Raw genomic sequence first — 17,008 nt, 5'->3', positions numbered from 1 at the left:
TGGGCTTTTCACTTTGCCATTTGTTCTTACTCCAAGGTGATGAGGCACACCTATAAGTGTACCCTTTACAAAGGATTTAGAAACAGAAGACTGTAAGCTCTGATGATTATTATCTTTCTCTGGTTTGCCCAGACCAAATCCCTTAACCTCTCTGAACCTTGGTGTCCTTTTCTGTAAAATAGGGATGGGATAACCTAACGCACTAAAGGATGTAAAATTCTTGGTAGACTAGGCTGAGTAAAGCACACCTAAGGTCCTATTGTCATTTAACCTCAGAAGGTCACCAACACAGACAAGAAGAGAGGAAACACCTCCTTTATGCAGGAGTCTACACAGCCTGGGGTGGCAGGTGAGGAGTGAAGTGTGTGTATGAAGCGTGGATGAAGACATGGGCTGCCTCATCCTGTTTCTTCATCACATTATGTTCCCAGAGGGAGAAAATGCCACTTTGCACTCTCATTGGCGTTGGGTGTTACCCAACTACTACGTCTGGCCTTTCCCTCTCCAAACCTTCTTTTACCGTCTTGAGATCTTTCTGTACACAGGCCGCTACATAAAAGGTCTCTGGAGTTCAAGGTGGGACTAAAAAGCAAGAACAACATTGTCAAATTATTGGGTGTTAAGATCACCATCGTAATCCAGATGTAAGCTGTAGTGATTTAGCTCAGGATACTTGCTGAGCTGGGTTCCCCCTGCCCATCTCCATCTCCCAAGGAGAAGAACTTTAGAGGGTTGGAAGGAAAACAAGAAAGCAGATGGTGTACCCAAGAAGGGACCACCACACCCCTCCCCAGAGTCAGCTTCAAGGGGGGTGAAATGAATGTCCCCAGATGAGTGTGAATATCCAGTATTAGGGGAGCCCTGCCCTGGGCCTGGGACCCAGCATGCAGGTGTTCGTTATGCCCCTGTGGCCTGAGAGCAGTAGGTAGAGATTATTATGTCAGAGGCTGAGAGTAGAGAGAGTCCAAAGCAGCCACTCAGAGTTTCCTAGGCTCCACAGGAGCATGGGAGAATTCTAAATTTCCCTGTGTGTCCAAGAAGGATTATGAGAGACAGCCACCTGGTAGACCCTGATGGTGTCTGCGTCACAATGAAGCAGATGGTCAGGAAACCACACCTGAGGATCAGGTGGAGGCCAGCCCAATAGTGACAGGTGCCACCCAGGCATCTGATGCCTCCCCAACCTCTAATGCTCACTCAGCATATGGTGTTTAGAACTCAGACACAGTCCTAGGAAGTGCTAGGAAGGAAAAGTGGAAAATACGGGATTGACTGGAACAGCCTGGAATTGGCTTGACTAAGAATTCAGTCAGAAGTGAGTGAGGCGGGGGATGGAGACTTTTATAGAGATGAAGTCAAGTTACAGGAAACAACAAAGTAGACATGTGTTTCTGGCATGAGATATATCACATCTTCTGTGGACAGCTGTGTGTGTGCCTGGATCCCTGCTAGATTGTAAACTCCTTCATGGTACGTTTTGTGTCTCGTGCATCCCTGCTCTCCCCAAGCCCGGTTTCTGCACATCATAGGTCCAACTGAGAAGTTTGCTCTGAAATGAGATGAGGTGGAGTTATGTTTGCCTGGCACACCTGGGCTGTGTCGTGTCTTTTCCATTTGCTCACCTGCTGTCACAGCTCAGGAAGTGTGTGTGCATTCTTTCATTTGTTCACTCAGAAAATATTTATCGAGTGCTTGAACCGTGAAGCTTTACAGAGTGAGTTAGGAGGGGAAAGGAGATTTAAAATGTATTTGCATAGTTTGTTTTTAATTTTCTAGAGTCCTTTCCTACCTACCGTCTCACTTTTGCTTCACAGCCACAGTAGAGGTAAAGGGGAGAGGAGTGTGTTAACTTCACTGTACAGGTGAAGAAAAAAGAGAGACAAGTTGAGATTTGACCAAAACAACACAGAAACTTGTGGTAGAGATGGAGTAGGGGTGGGGTGGTGGGGGGGAACCTCTGTTCTTCTGGTTCTTTGCTTCATTGTTCTTAGGTGAAAAGACATCAGAATGTATATTCAGCCCGTGGAAAGTGTTCCGAACGGCCAAAGCCAGAACAATCCGAGCAAGTAAAATAAAGTAGTATTGGATTATATCCATGAGTCTATAGTGATAGAAATAAAGGATTGAATAAGTAAATGGGAGAGAATAGCTAACTTTCCCTGCAGAAGAATTCCAGATAATTGATGTAGATATTATGTCCTTAAGGACGGGGAGTAAACTCCCTGCAGCTGTGCGTGGTGACTTCTTTCCTAAGAGCACAGTGTGGAAAGACAGGAAAAAGGGTAACTTGTGGAGAAAGCCGACAGGCACTGCCTCAGCCAGGTGACCCAGGCCAGCATCAGCAGTGGTAGGTCATGTGGACAGCAGGCACCCCTGGTATGACGTGATGAGAACGGCACTTCACCTCTGTTGATCTCCCTCTCAAAACCCATAACCCTGTCTAATCATGAGAGAGACATCAGACAAATCCCAGGTGAGGAACATTCTACAGATACCTGACATCCTCCTCGGAACTCTCAAGGTCATGACAAACAAGGCAAGTCTGAGAAACTGTCTCAGCCAAGAGGAGCCTGAAGAGACATGATGACTAAATGTATCTTAGATGGGATCCTGGAGCAGATAAAGGGCATTAGATAAAAACTGGGGAAATCTGAATAAGTATAGACTTTAGTTCATAATAATTTATCAATTTTGATTCATTAATTGTGATTAATATACCATCTTAGTGTAAGATGTTAATAATAGGAGAAACTGGGTGTGGAGGTACATGGGAACTCGATACTATTGTCGCAACTTTTCCGTAAATCTCAAATTATTCTAAATTTAAAAGTTTGTGGGAAATGGATTTTTTTTGTTGTTAAAAATAAATGACTTTAATCCCAATCTCCCAATTCATCACACCACCACCACCCCCGACACTTTCCCCCCTTGGTGTCCATACGTTTGTTCTCTACATCTGTGTCTCTATTTCTGCCCTGCAAACAGGTTCATCTGTACCATTTTTCTAGGTTCCACATATATGCGTTAATATATGATGTTTGTTTTTCTCTTTCTGACTTACTTCACTCTGTATGACAGTCTCTAGATCCATCCATGTCTCTACAGAAAAAAAAAAGGAACGAAATTGGGTCATTTGTAGAAATGAATTTTTAAAAAAGATTAATTGGGACTTCCCTGGCAGTCCAGTGGTTAAGACCCCGTGCTTCCACCGTGGGGGGCATGGGTTCGATCCACATGTTGCACGGTATGGCCAAAAAAAAAAAAAAAAAGATGAATTGCACAATGAGAAAAAGTCCTGTAAACTTACTGCTGGCATTGTTAGGGTGGGGGTGGGAGGCAGCTGCTGTATAAGCCTTTATCCTACTTTCCCGTGAGTCAAGAGGGATTCAGTCAGTGTTGGTTGAAGTAACACAGAAAAGAGCTCTTGTGTTCCTGTCACAAACATGTGGTCCCTCCGTGCCTGGCTGATTCTGGATAAACACATTTTCCACACCATCATCTCCAGAATCTTTGCTCTCCGAGGTCAATAAGGCTATGAACATCTCTTTGGTTATTCCTGGAGCCTGAATGTATACTTCATGAACCAGCTTATTTTCAGAATCCAGAAAAGAGTGGGAAACTGGGAGTCAGAGTACCTTTGAGTATCACCTGATTGCCATGCTCCTTGACTTGATCTTTCTCATTCCTTCCTTCTTTATCCATAAACTGACGATAATGATGGCCCCTGGGGTAGTACAAGGTTAAAGGGTAGAAGGTATGTGAAAGCTTTCTGTGACCTAGAAAGGGCTGTGACGTTTTATTTTGGAATGTCTTTGGCTTTGGGAGACTAGGGCTTCCTGTGTCTCATCCCTTTTGAAGCAGCGCTCTGGCTTATTCACTCAATTCATCTCCACAGACATTTGTCAAGTATTATTAATATGTCAGGCATGTGAAGAAGTACCTTACCTGGGTAATGGCATCCCTGGAAAAGTAAGAAGTGGAGAAACTCAGGTTTGTTAGAATCTTCATGGCTTTGAAGAGCTGCACATGGCTGGATGGATAAGCTGCTTGTATGGGGATTACAACCCACAAGAGGCATTCATTAGTCATGATGACTTTGGTTGTTGGGCATTGAAAACCCAAATCAAAATGTCCTGGACAAGCTGTTGGCTCACCTAACTAGGATGTCCAGAGTTAGGTGGGCTTCAGGGGTCCGTGATACATTGGCTTAACCACAGCACCAAGGATACAATTTTTCCTTTTTCTGTTATCTATAGTGATGGTGTTATCCTATAACTAACTCCTTTTAGGGTATGGGATGGCTGCCAGCAGCTAGTGGAGCTCTTAGCGTCCTTGTTCATGATGAGGCAGGGAGGAGAGGGCACTTACAAAACTAAAGCCACAACTCATGACCTTAGCCATTCTATATTAATTAGCCGCCCCTACCTCCAGTCTCTTGCTCCAGTCTCTCTGCATTATCTCTTTCACAATTTGAACTATTATTTATTTTTTATTTTGCTTATTATTTATTTGTTTGTTTACTCATTTAGAGTCAGCTCCCTTTCTGGAATATAAGCTTCATGAGGTCATGGATTTCATCTTGTTCCCCATTGGTCCCTAAACCACCTTCTAAGCAGATTGGGGTCCCTCCTCAACACACAGGAGAGAGGCTGAGTGTGCAAAAAGGATCTTCTTTCCCTGCCATCCTTTCTAAGCCCACGATGCTTGCTGCCTGGGTCGTGACTACTGGAAGGAGGTACTGCCAATCAGAATATTATTGGAATATGAGGATCACAGGTGCCACTTGGAAGAGATCTTTCTAATTTTTTTTTTTTTGGCCGTGCCACGCAGCATGTGGGATCTTAGTTCCCTGACCAGGCATCAAACCCATGCCCCCCCAGAAGTGGAAGCACAGACTCTTAACTACTGGACCACCAGGGAAGTCCCAGGAGAGGTCTTTCTAAACAAAGGCGATCTGAGTTGGTCTAGTCTGGGTGGAAGAACAGAACTGCAGGCAAGAGAAACCTAGGTAAAGTTGGGAAGACAAGATTGAGGGACAAATTATCCTTGAAGTGAGAAGGGAAAGAAGTAGTGGGCAGCGAGGTTGGTAGTCAAATGGGTGAAGAGCAAAATGGCATGAGATGACCAGCTCAGGACCAAGTCCAGACAGAGGGCGGGCATGGCAGACAGAGCTCCTGTCCCACAAACCTCTGTCTACGTTCCTGAGCACATTACACTTTTGCATACACCTTGGCGATGTTCCAAGGGCCCTGTAATAGATTAATAATAGCTCTTCACAGTTTAAGAGCATTTCGTAACTTACAAAACATATTCCCAGACATTATCTCATTTCATTGTCATAGCCATTCTGTGGGGTTGGCTTTATTACTCCTATTTTGCAAGTGAAGAAACCAAGCCTCAGAGCGACTTTCCAAAAGCCATGCAGTTCAGAAGAGGAAAAGCTGTGAGCAGACATTTTCCTTCAAATCTTGAGTTCATGCTGCCTCAGTGTAGTTGAAGAAAAATGGGCTAATGATTTCCTGAGATGAAAATACATACTTAGGCCTAGGGGTTTTTTTTTGCACTATTTGTCTTTCTGTTTACAGTTGAGTTGCTGTGTACTTTTGTATACATATGTAATTTTCCATAATGAAAAATTTAAAACATTGAAAGGATAGGGCTGAGTGGCTTGGGCAGTCCTCAGCAGAGAGAATCAAGGGAAGGTCAGGCCCCAAGAAAGTCAGGTGCTGAAGGGTTTGGGCTTCAATGATTTAAGATTTCACTTATTGGGCTTCCCTGGTGGCGCAGTGGTTGAGAGTCCACCTGCCGATGCAGGGGACACGGGTTCGTGCCCCGGTCTGGGAAGATCCCACATGCCACGGAGTGGCTGGGCCCGTGAGTCATGGCCACTGAGCCTGCGCATCCGGAGCCTGTGCTCCGCAACAGGAGAGGCCACAACAGTGAGAGGCCACAACAGTGAGAGGCCCGTGTACCACAAAAAAAAAAAAAAAAAAAAAAAAGATTTCACTTATTAAAAAAAAAAAAAGAACATTTGGGAATAAGAAATAAGAAAAAATCATATGTGTGCTCAAGCAGCTAAAAAAAAGGCACAGAGGAATGAATTTTTCCCTCTGGGTTTTATATTCTCTTGCCAGATCCTTTAATTATGCTTCTATTCTTTTTTCCCAAATTTAATTTTCCCCCAGACTTAAATAAAGAGCAGCTTATGCTTCATAGAAGACTTGGTGAAGCAGACTCTCAGAAGGTATTTTTGCCCAGGTGCAGGCCCTGGCTTGATGTCCGTTTCACTGTGTGATCTTTGGGTTATTATTTCCCTCCTAAGAGGTTCACTTTCTTCAACTGGAGCATAGGAATTATGTTATTTGCCACCAAATGGTCTCCCAAGAAAACTGAAAAAGAAAGTGGGGTGATAGCCATGAAGGCTCTTGGAAAATTTCCAAAGTAGAATGTCTTAAGCTGGGAGACATTTTTATTAGAACTTTCCTTGAACTCACCTGGGTTTGTGGGTTACTAGAGTCCAGGGCACTGGCAGCCTCTGCTGCCCTGGAATTAAATCTGAAAGGACCTTAGTGATTGACCTGCCTGGAATGGGACCTCAGAGCTTTGGAAGCTGGATGCCTCCTGGTTGCCTCTGGTTTCATAACACCGTAAGGTGTTATGAATTTGTGCTGATGCTTCAGGAAGCAGGGTGTCCTGAGAAGGAGATGTGGTCTGTCCTTGATTATCCATGCTAAGGGGCCGATCATCGTCTCAAAGGGCAGATCTTCTCGAGGAATGGGATCATTTAAATTCAACATTGCAATACTACTTTTTTTTTTTTTTTTTTTTTTTTTTTACCTCCTTAAATTTGTTTGCTCGGGTTTAGCTTTGCAAAACAGAAGAGAGAGGCGACCCAGATAGATACTGGATCGGGGGAGGAAGGTCATCTGGGATTAAGCCTGGCTCAAGACTTGTCTCTCTTCGCTTTCACTTTCACAGACGTGCTGATCGCTCATCTGACAGCCTGGTGTCCCAGCTTCTTGTCTTCTCAGTGTTATGGATGTTCTTTCAACAAATGCTTCCTTCAGTGCCACTGACCATCGAGTCTTCATGTAATCATTCATTCATTTGCTTATTCAATGTATGTTCCAAGTAGCTCCTATGTGTTGAGAACTTCTTAAGGATCAGGTGTACAAGGATTAGAAACCTTCCTTTACCTTGAGGTCTGTTGTGGGAAACAGATGGGCACCATATGGTGTGACGAATAACTATCACAGGGGACTGCCTTCGGTGACTGGGAAGGAGGAGCACTTTCTAAGCCCAGTGGAGTCAGAAAAGACTTTCAGGAGGAGGTAACACTTGGACTTGAAGCCTAAGTAGGAATTTATCATGTGGACGGATGAAGGTGAAGGTGGGGGGAGGGAGGGCATTCTAAGAAGAGGGCACAGCATGTGCAAAGCCATGAAGGCATGATATAGCAGTGGCATAGTTGAGGAAGAGCAAGCCTTCGGAGTGGCTGGAGGGCCCCTGTGGAATGGCAGGAGAGATGACTAAGTAGGTAAGTAGGTGCCAGATCCAGCACTAGGCTCATCCTGAAGGACATGGGGAACTACTTTGGGGAATTGAGTCAGATTCTCATTTTAGAAAGAATGCTCTGGCAGAAATGTGGAGATTAGAATAGAGACATGTGAGATTGAAGGAGTGGGTGGGTGGCAGAGAGACCTGTTGGGAGCTTTCACCATGAACCAGCTGAAAATGGATAAGGGCCTCCACTCAGCCAGTGCTGGTGGAGGAGGAGAGGGTTGGAGAGAGAGATCTGAGCAGAGGGTATGAGACTCAGGACCTGATGGAATGTGGGGAACAGATGTGAGGGAGGGAAAGTCTAGAATGGCTCCTAGATTCCTGGTGACACTGAGCAGGGCCCTGTGGGGCTCCTGGGCACAAAGCCTTCCCGTGTCCCCATTTCTTTGATTACCTTCATTCAGCCTCCATGACCTTCCCTGTGTTCCAATGGGCAGATTCAAGCCGTTGTTCATTAGGGGAGGGAGGGGATGTGAGACCAGGGAGAAACAAACAGTCAAGAGAAACAGTAGTGCAGCCTTGGGGCAAGGTACTGGTTCCCCATCAACAGATACACACAATAATATCTTTGAGCTGTTTTGCAGATACTGAAAGCCTTTAGAGGTGGGAGAAGTTAACGATTAACGATGATATGCTGCCCACAAACATGTAGACCCCAGGCCAGCTGGAACCTGAAGGTTGATGATGCTGACTGCTACTTACCTCACCACCAACCCATCGGAAGAATGTCCACGAGTTGATCACACCCTCTTTGAACCATTACTATAAAACTCCTCACTATCCTCTCCAAGTTGGGACACATAGTTTTTTGAGGCAGGAGCCTGCTGTGTCCCCCTTTGCCTGGCAAAGTAATAAAGCTATCCTTTCCTACTTCACCCAAAACTCTGCCTCTGAGACTTGATTCAGCACTGGTGTACAGAGAAGCTGAGCTTTCAGCGTCACTGGCTTAGGTGACTGTAGATGATCAGACTGCTGGCACATAGGACACACGGGAGGAGAATCAGATTTGGGAGAAAGATGATTTATTTAGCTTTGAAAAGATTGAGGTGAGTATGGGACACCTATGTGGAAATAGCCAGTATGCAAACAGGTTTGAGGATTTGGAAGACAAGAGTGTTTGAGGCTAGAGACCCTCACCATGGGCGTCAGTGAGATCACCGAGGCTGAGTAGGGGAAGAGAGGAAGCAGGAGGGCCAAGGAGGACCCCAGGAAACCAACATTTTAGGTCAAGTAGAGCAGGACGATCCAGGAAAGAAGACTGAGAAAGAGAGTCCAAAAATGCAGGGGGGGAACCACGAGACAGCATGCCAGGGAGGACAGGGCGGATTTCAGAAGGGAGAGTGGACAGTGCTGTCAGGTTCCTAGGGAGGGCAAGTCTGATGAAGGTGAAAAATGAGGGGCGTGGTTGGTAGAGCATGGGCCCCCGTAGCTGATGGGCTTGAGGAAGAGCCTTAGCTAAGAGGAGGGCCACACTTTACTAACATGGGATGAAAGGAGCTGGGGAGGAGAGACATCTGCCTTACCCTAGTTCCTAGCCAAGATCCTAGCCAAGAACTATTTCACATTCTCCAGAGCACCTCTGATGAGGAAGAGCAGCTGGAAATGGAATTCGACACCTAGTGATTGTCAGGTCCTGTGTTGGACATTTCATGCAAATAATCTCACCATAGCCCGGTGAGGTGACAACATAAGCTTCCCTTTCAAACTGAGGACATCAAGGCTGAGTCAAGTCACTTATCCATCTTTCCTCTGGCCAGGTCACAGCCCCTAAAACAGATCTCTGAAGAGCCAGCCTTTCATGTCTCACTGGCTCAAGTTCCTAAAGCTGATAAAGAATAAAGATAGGCTTGGGCCAGATACAGAGTAGATTTCTACCACTGAGGCCTCCACGTGGACAAGTTAAATCAATGAGCAGAAGAGAGGTGGAGACCCTGCACAAAGCAGCTTTCTTTTTCAGGAGCAAAGATAAGCCAGGGAGGGGTGGAGGTGGGGGTACTTGTAGGGGAGGAAGATCAGCTCCCTCCATGACTTAGCTGCAAATCTCCCTCCCAAACAATTAGACAGTTCAAGGCTGCTTGGGAGGGAATACACAGGACCACTTTTTATCTCTAAGATTGTTGCTTGTTTTTAAATGAATAATTTTACATGTTTCACTATCCTCTGAGGTTGGTCTTATTACTAAAATCTGCATTTTAAAGATAAACAAACCAAAACTCGGGGATTTGCCCATGTCCTTTCTGATATTTAGGAGCCAGAACTCAATTCATTATGCAGAACCTAGTGTTGGGATCTCTCTAACCCTGAGACGTGGATGATCCCACAAGGAATTCCATCACTAATAACAACCCCACACATGCACCCGGGGACCTTAGAGTGGCTTCCAAGCCCCTATGTATCCGTCATTCCATTCCCCTATTAAAGAAAAAATTATCCATGACACTTGTTAAAGATGGGAAGTCAGACTTCATTCAGGGGCTACTGCAGTGGGGTTTTGGAGTAAGGAGACTCAACTCAATACAACGACAAGTGCGGAGTTATAGCCCAAAGACCAGGGCCGGCGGGGGAAGGGGTTAGGTCAGAGGATGGAAAATTACTAAGATATCAATGGTTGGGGGATGAGGAATTTCATTAGTTATCAAGGGTGGGGGATTTTCTACTGAACTGATCCAGCAGGATTCTTGCTAAAACTGGACTAAATGAGCCAAGGACAGAGCCCAAGGTCAGGGACTATTCAGAAAGAGGACTCAGGAGGCTGACTCAAGTTTGGTCCAAGGAGATAGTCTTTACCAGCCTCTCTGACCTTATCTCCAGAGCTGCTCTTCCCTTGCTCCAAATGCTCCTCACAGGCCTCCTTCTGTGCCTGGCACACTCCATCCTCAGGCCTTCCCAGGAACGCCTTTCCCAGCAGGACTCATGGCCCCTCAATCTCCCCTTCTCAGTTAGAAGCCTTCTCGGGCCCGTCTGTGAGTGTAAGTCCACCCCTGAGCTCGCACTCCCCCTGCCTCTTTCTTATTGATTTTGCTCCATAGCACTTATCACCATCTAACACGCTGAGTGTTTTATTTATACATTTTGTTTATAGTCTGTTTCCCCCCCAGGAGAATGTCAGTCCCATGAGGCAGGAACTTGTGTCTGTTTTGTTCACTGTTGTATCCCCAGCACCTGGAACAGCATCTGCCACGTAGGAGGGGCTCATTCTTTGCTGAATGAATTGGATGTCTGGATGATGGTCTCCATAATAGCCTCAAATCTTGATTATCTATGTCAACAGCCAAGGATAACAGTCCCCAGTGTTGGAAGACCCATCCAACCAACTCATAATGTACTTTACCATGCGTCATTTCAAATTTTATACAGTAACCCAGGAGTTAGCTCAGATGAACCATGGAATATTTGCCTCCCATAAAAATTCTATGGTGTTATGTGCTTAGGAGAGGTTGAAAAAGGAAAAGGAAGCCCAGAAATACTGGAAGAAAGAAACCCGTCTAGGATTCAGAGTTTGCGGCAGAAAAATCCACGTGTGTATGGCATCATCTTCCTCGCTCTCCAAAAGAACAGATGAGTCAGTCTCCCTCCCTCTCTCTCTCTCCCCTCTCCAGAGAGATCATGCATAACAGGCCCTTAGTTGGCACTCAATCCATATAAGCTGTTACTACTATGTTATCATCATCTTCCCTCCAGACACCCTATGCGGCGTTTCCCAAGTGCACCCCATGCTGTTCCTGAAACTTGCCCTGCTTTCAGCTGCCAGGCGCCCCTGCACTTGCTGCTCCTATGCCTGCAATGTCGTCTTCCCCCACCCTGTCTCTACCCACAGCCCCTTCACTTCTCGTCTCCCTAGTAATTCTTCACACACCCTTCAAGTCTCAGCTGAAATTGCCTCTACAGGGAAGACTTTGGACTCCCCTGGGCAGAGTTAATCACTCCTCCAGTAATAGCAGCCAGTATAAACACTGTGAGTAGGTTGCATTATAATTGCTAGTTTGTTCCCTTGACCTCCCTAGGAGAATGTGGGAGCCTGGAGGGCACAGACTTACCTTATTTGGTATTGTCTCCCCAGCCACTGACCCATGTCTGATACACCCCAGGACTGGGGTCCACAATGCGGGGCTACAGGCAGCCCAGGCACTGTCAACCCAAGAGAAACATCTCGCTGGTCCGGTGTTTCTCATTCCTCACCCATTGCCTGGGAGGCTGGGGAAAGCCTGCTTCAAAGGCACCCTGACACACTTGAACTTATGAGCTTTTGGGGTGCAGGGTGGCTCGCTCCCTCTCAGGGATCACACACCTGAGGGCAGAGTTCGCACAGGGTTCCTCTAAAGCATAAAGCTGCTTTCAGTGCTCTTCCAAAGCAAGAACTGATTTTCAGACGGAATTTGAACCCGGCCCAGCAGATGCAAACCTACTGAACCAAGCAAGGCACCCCTGTTGAAAAGCTAGTTAAACCAGCATCACTTTCTACTTGCCTGTTCACACTGTCGTGTTTACTGGCTACATTCATCTGGAAAGTGCCAAAAACAGGTCAGCAAAACTCCACCAAGGCCTCGGAACCAGATGAGGGAGTGGAGTCGGGGGATCATCTGGCCTGAGTGACAGGCAGGGGTTTTGCCTTTTTATAGCATCCCCAGTGGTGGATCAGTCCCTAGCATAGACTTGACACCCATTAAACATCTGATGAATGAATGCGCAACTTCACTGGGAAAGAAACAAGATGGAGGAGACACTGTAGCACCGTAGTTAGGAGTAATTGTTTAACAAAAGCCAACAAAGGTGCACCTGGTAGGCGAGCTTAGCAAGTGGCACGCTCAGGTAACAACACACAGTGACCAAACTGCTGTCCAAGAGTGTGGGCCCAGTTAACTAGAGGCCTTGGGTTGACTAAGTGGAGGAAGCATCCTCTCTGTGCACAGAAGTAGAACTACCCAGCCTTCCTTGTCCATCCTTTGTCCACATAGCGCTCAGCGTCTGTTTCAAGAAACATTGAATATTGAAAGAACATTTGTTAAACAGGGCACAAAATCATTAGAAAGCCAGGGGTGACCACATGCCTCCGTTTAGCTTTGGCCACACTTCCATGCATTTTTAAGAGCTAAAAACTGCACAAGACTTTTTAAGAGTGCTACTAACTGTTCCTTCAGGTTGCTTCTGCATGTAAATCTCTGCAGGTGGGCTACAATCATTTTAAAAGCTCAGCCATATGGGAAGGAAGCTAACATTTGTCTAGTGCCAGTCACATGCCAGAATGCATGAACTAGACACTTTAGGGGTATCATTTCATCCTAGGGCTGCACCACAAGGGATGTGCTGGACCCCTTCTGCAGGTAGGAACGGAGGCTCCAAGGTCAGGAGGGACTTGCTTAAGTTCACCGGCCAATCTGTCCCAGGCTGGCTGATTCCACACCGACTCAACACACAGCTCGCAGATGAGATCAGAAAACACTCGTGATTTTAAGAGAACTAAATTTTTTTTTTTTTTTTTTTTTGCAGTACGCGGGCCTCTCACCGCTGTGGCCTCTCCCGTTGCAGAGCACAGCTCCAGATGCACAGGCTCAGCAGCCATGGCTCACAGGCCCAGCCGCTCCGCGGCATGTGGGATCTTCCCGGACCAGGGCAAGGACCAACGTCCCCTGCATCGGCAGGTGGACTCTCAACCACTGCGCCACCAGGGAAGCCCGAGAACCAAATCTTTTTGATGGATAAAGTTTCCTGACCCTTTCGGTGGCTGACACATTTGTTTGGGTGTACTAAGTTTGGCCTGGCACAGAACAGCAAGGGGACCTGTGACCTCTCCCAGGAGATAAGGTAAGGCTGAAAGCATGTTTCCCAAGTCCCCCTGAAACCTAGCCAGTGTTCTGACTTAGTCTGAGGGACAGTGAACTGTGTAGGAGAATGAGAATGTGATGTTGTGTTGAACAGTCCCCTGAAGGGAATAAACTCCCTTTGCAAATGGCTACACTGCACAGTGGCACTGTTTCTTGGAAAAATCACCCATCACTGGGATGTAGGAAGACGCACAGAATATAAGAACACGTTGGCACTGTCTGTTCCAACCAGCAAAAGCAGCAGAAAGACATGAATGCAGTAATTCTAACCTTGTTAAACTAAAGACATTCCTTGTGTCCTCTTGGGGCACTTTATTTTGCTTCCCAAGGATGGAGGTGAATCGGCTTCCTCGATGTCAGTTTCATTCGGAGATTTTCTTCTTCCCCTCTCCATTTAATTGGCACATGAGAAGAGCAGACATAACCTGAAGATGCCAAATAAAAATCTGGAGGTTTGGAATGAGTTTTATTTTTAAAAGGTCTTCCTTTGGGTAAACCCATTAATAAAACTTTGACCCAGGGATTACACTCCTGAGAATGAAAACACTAAGACTCCAGGCTCCCTGTGTTTAATCAGGCACTAACACTTACCTTGGACAAGGAAATTCATTCATCTGTGTTTGTCTCCTAATCTGTAAAATGGAGATAATACAATTATCTACCCTAAGGTTTTCTGTAAAGAGTGAGATAATCCATGTAACTAGCACAGTGCCTGTCCCCCAAACATAGGAAGCACTCAATTGTTTCTTATTATTAACTTAAAAATTGTTTCTTATTATTACCTTAAAGACCCAGTCACAAACATGGACAAAGCTTTATGCAAAGTTGTTCATGCAGCATTGTTTACAATAACGAAAAATCTGAATCTAAAAATCCCAAATTAGGTGAATGACTAAGCAAAACTGGCTGCATGTCTGGTCTGGAAAGATGATGGAGCCATTAAAAATTCTGGCTATGAAAACTATATAATAGGGACTTCCCTGGTGGTGCAGTGGTTAAGAATCCACCTGCCAATGCAGGGGACACGGGTTTGATCCCTGATCCAGGAAGATCCCACAGGCTGTGGAGCAACTAAGCCCGTGCGCCACAACTCTGAGCCTGCATACCACAACTACTGAAGCCCGTGAGCCTAGTGAGCCCGTGCTGTGCAACGAGAAGCTACCCCAATGAGAAGCCTGTGCACCGCAACGAACAGTAGCCCCCGCTCGCCGCAACTAGAGGAAGCCTGTGTGTAGCAACGAAGACCCAATGCAGCCCAAAATAAAAAAAAAATTTAAAAAACTATATAATAATTTTTTAAGTGTTTATAATGTAATAAGTGGGAAAAAGCAGTGTAATAATTGCAAATGTGGTATACTTACAACTGTATAAAACAAAAACCAAATCCCATAAATAGGGGGGAAAGACGAATGGCAGGAAATACATGAACGTGCATTAGGATGAGTGAACTCTATGTAAGTTTTAGTTTTCTGAGAGTAAAAATATACAAAATAATATGTAGAATTATGTTAAAGTTGTTGCTTTCTGAGTGCAGTCTGCACTGAGGTTCAAGGGCTGCAGAACTGAGTGCTATTTTGGTTTATTATTATGTTCAGAGAAGAGGACCAGAGGGGTGCAGGGCAGGCAAAACCGTTTTTCAGACTTTTACATGATGGATAGTTGGTCCTCTGGACCCTTCAGTAAACAAACTTGGATGTTTCCTTATTTAGGACACACTGTCTAATGTTTCCACGCCAACTTCTCATCAACTCTGCTGTGGTTGCTACAAGTGTTCTAGCTGGCCCTTGGTCAGGGAAGCCAGTGAGGCCAAGGAACTGAAAGTCAGGCTTCAGCCAGTCAGTGAGAGCCAGCTTGATTTTCATGGACCAGATCTACAGGGTGACAATCAAGTCCACCCTAAAAACACTTTATTTTCAGTCTCTCTCTTCCGTGACACCATCCTCCACCCCACCTCTCCCTGTCTTCTTTCATTCCCAAGCCCTCTTTCCACTCCTACTGTGAGCCTAGAGCTGTGCTGGGGACAGAGGTGGACGAGACTCAGCTCCTGCCATGAGAGAGGGCAATCCCCAGCCACAGAGGGAGCAGACAAGCAAATGCATCCCAGTGCAACATGACAGGGGCCACGAAGGAGCGTTAGTGCTGCAGCGTCAAAGAGGCTTGGGCCTGGCTGGCATCGGTGGAGGTTTGGACCCAGCAAATGTTTCAGGGCAGGGAAAGGGCTGGGGTAAAGGCATTCCAGGCCGAGGAACAGCAGGTACAAAAGCACAGTTACAAAAGCACCATGAGGGCAAGGTGTTGTCGTGGGACTGGTCTGTGGGGTTCAGCAGGGGAGAGGATCAGGACAAGTTAGCATGTGAAGAGGCCACGAGAAAGAGATTGGCTTGAGTCATACAGACTCCGAGTCAATGGCAGTTTTGAAGCAGGGGGGAGACATGCTCAGATTCTTTCAGGAAGATAATGCTGGTAAGTGTGGAGGATGAGCCTGTCTGATGGGTGTGACCAGGGCAGGGGTACAAATGAGGTGGCTGAAGTAGTCTGAGGACAGCTAACTAGGGCTTTTTAGGGCCCTGCAGTGGGAAGGGGGTGAGAAACCAGATCAGGGAGCTGGGCCTAAAGTGGAGGTGACAGTCCTGGCTGACTGGTCGGACGTGGGGGGTGAGAGAAATCAAGGATGTAGACGGCTATGGCCACGCCAGCAACCAGGATAGGACGCTTCAGATACATGGGTTTGGTGGGGGAATAAAGAAAGGTAATGCACTCAGTTTGGGACAGGGTGAGTAAAATGTTCCGGAGGTGGGGAAGGGGGGCATCTGGGCAGTTGATGAGAGAGGCCTGGCCTTCAGAAAAGTTTTAGGCCGGAGATACGGATAAGGAAGATGATAGCACAGAAGTGGGGGCAGATGCTCTAGAGAGAGACGAGGTTACCCTGGTGGACCAGAGGACGGAATTCTTGGGGATAATAACGCTTCAAGACCCTCGGTCTTCAAAATTAGACTCGATGGAGGTTCCCCCGAGGGTATTTTTAGGCTCTAGACTGCGTGACTATGTTTTCTTTTCCATGTGCATGCCTGATGAATTTTCAGTTCAATTTTTTTGATTCATTTGTTTTTGCTGACTTTGACGAATTTTCAGTTCAATTTTTTCGATTCACTTGTTTTTGCTGTGGTGTAAAGTGAATAGGAGGCTTCAGAGCTGGAGAGACCTGGGTTCCTGTCTCAGCTCCCTAAGCATGAAGCAGTCAGAGCAGCTCTGACTCTGTTTCCCACACTGTAGAAGAGGGAGAATGAAATCTAACAAACACTCACAGAGTTGTTAGCTTGCAATCTGTGTGTCTGCTTGGTAACAAAAAAGCGTGTAACCTCAGTCCTATGGTATATTATATAAACTAAACCAAAAGTCTTCTCTGGGATGAAGATACATCATTTATACAATTTATAATCTTTAGGCCCAGACTAGTGTATTTTAAACTGAAAATGTGGTTTGATTTTAATGTTTGCACTGGTTCTGGCAATTAAATGATTAAAAAGCGGACTAGAAGATTCTAGATGTCAGGGTACATTTGTTTTTCTTCCCATCCTGACTTTTCAAAAAAAAAACCCAAACAAACAAAAAAGGCTACTATACGT

The sequence above is a fragment of the Mesoplodon densirostris genome, chromosome 18 (genome assembly GCF_025265405.1).
Source record: "Mesoplodon densirostris isolate mMesDen1 chromosome 18, mMesDen1 primary haplotype, whole genome shotgun sequence".
In the NCBI taxonomy this organism is placed as follows: Eukaryota; Metazoa; Chordata; class Mammalia; order Artiodactyla; family Ziphiidae; genus Mesoplodon; species Mesoplodon densirostris.
Note: the sequence above shows the minus strand (reverse complement) of the source record.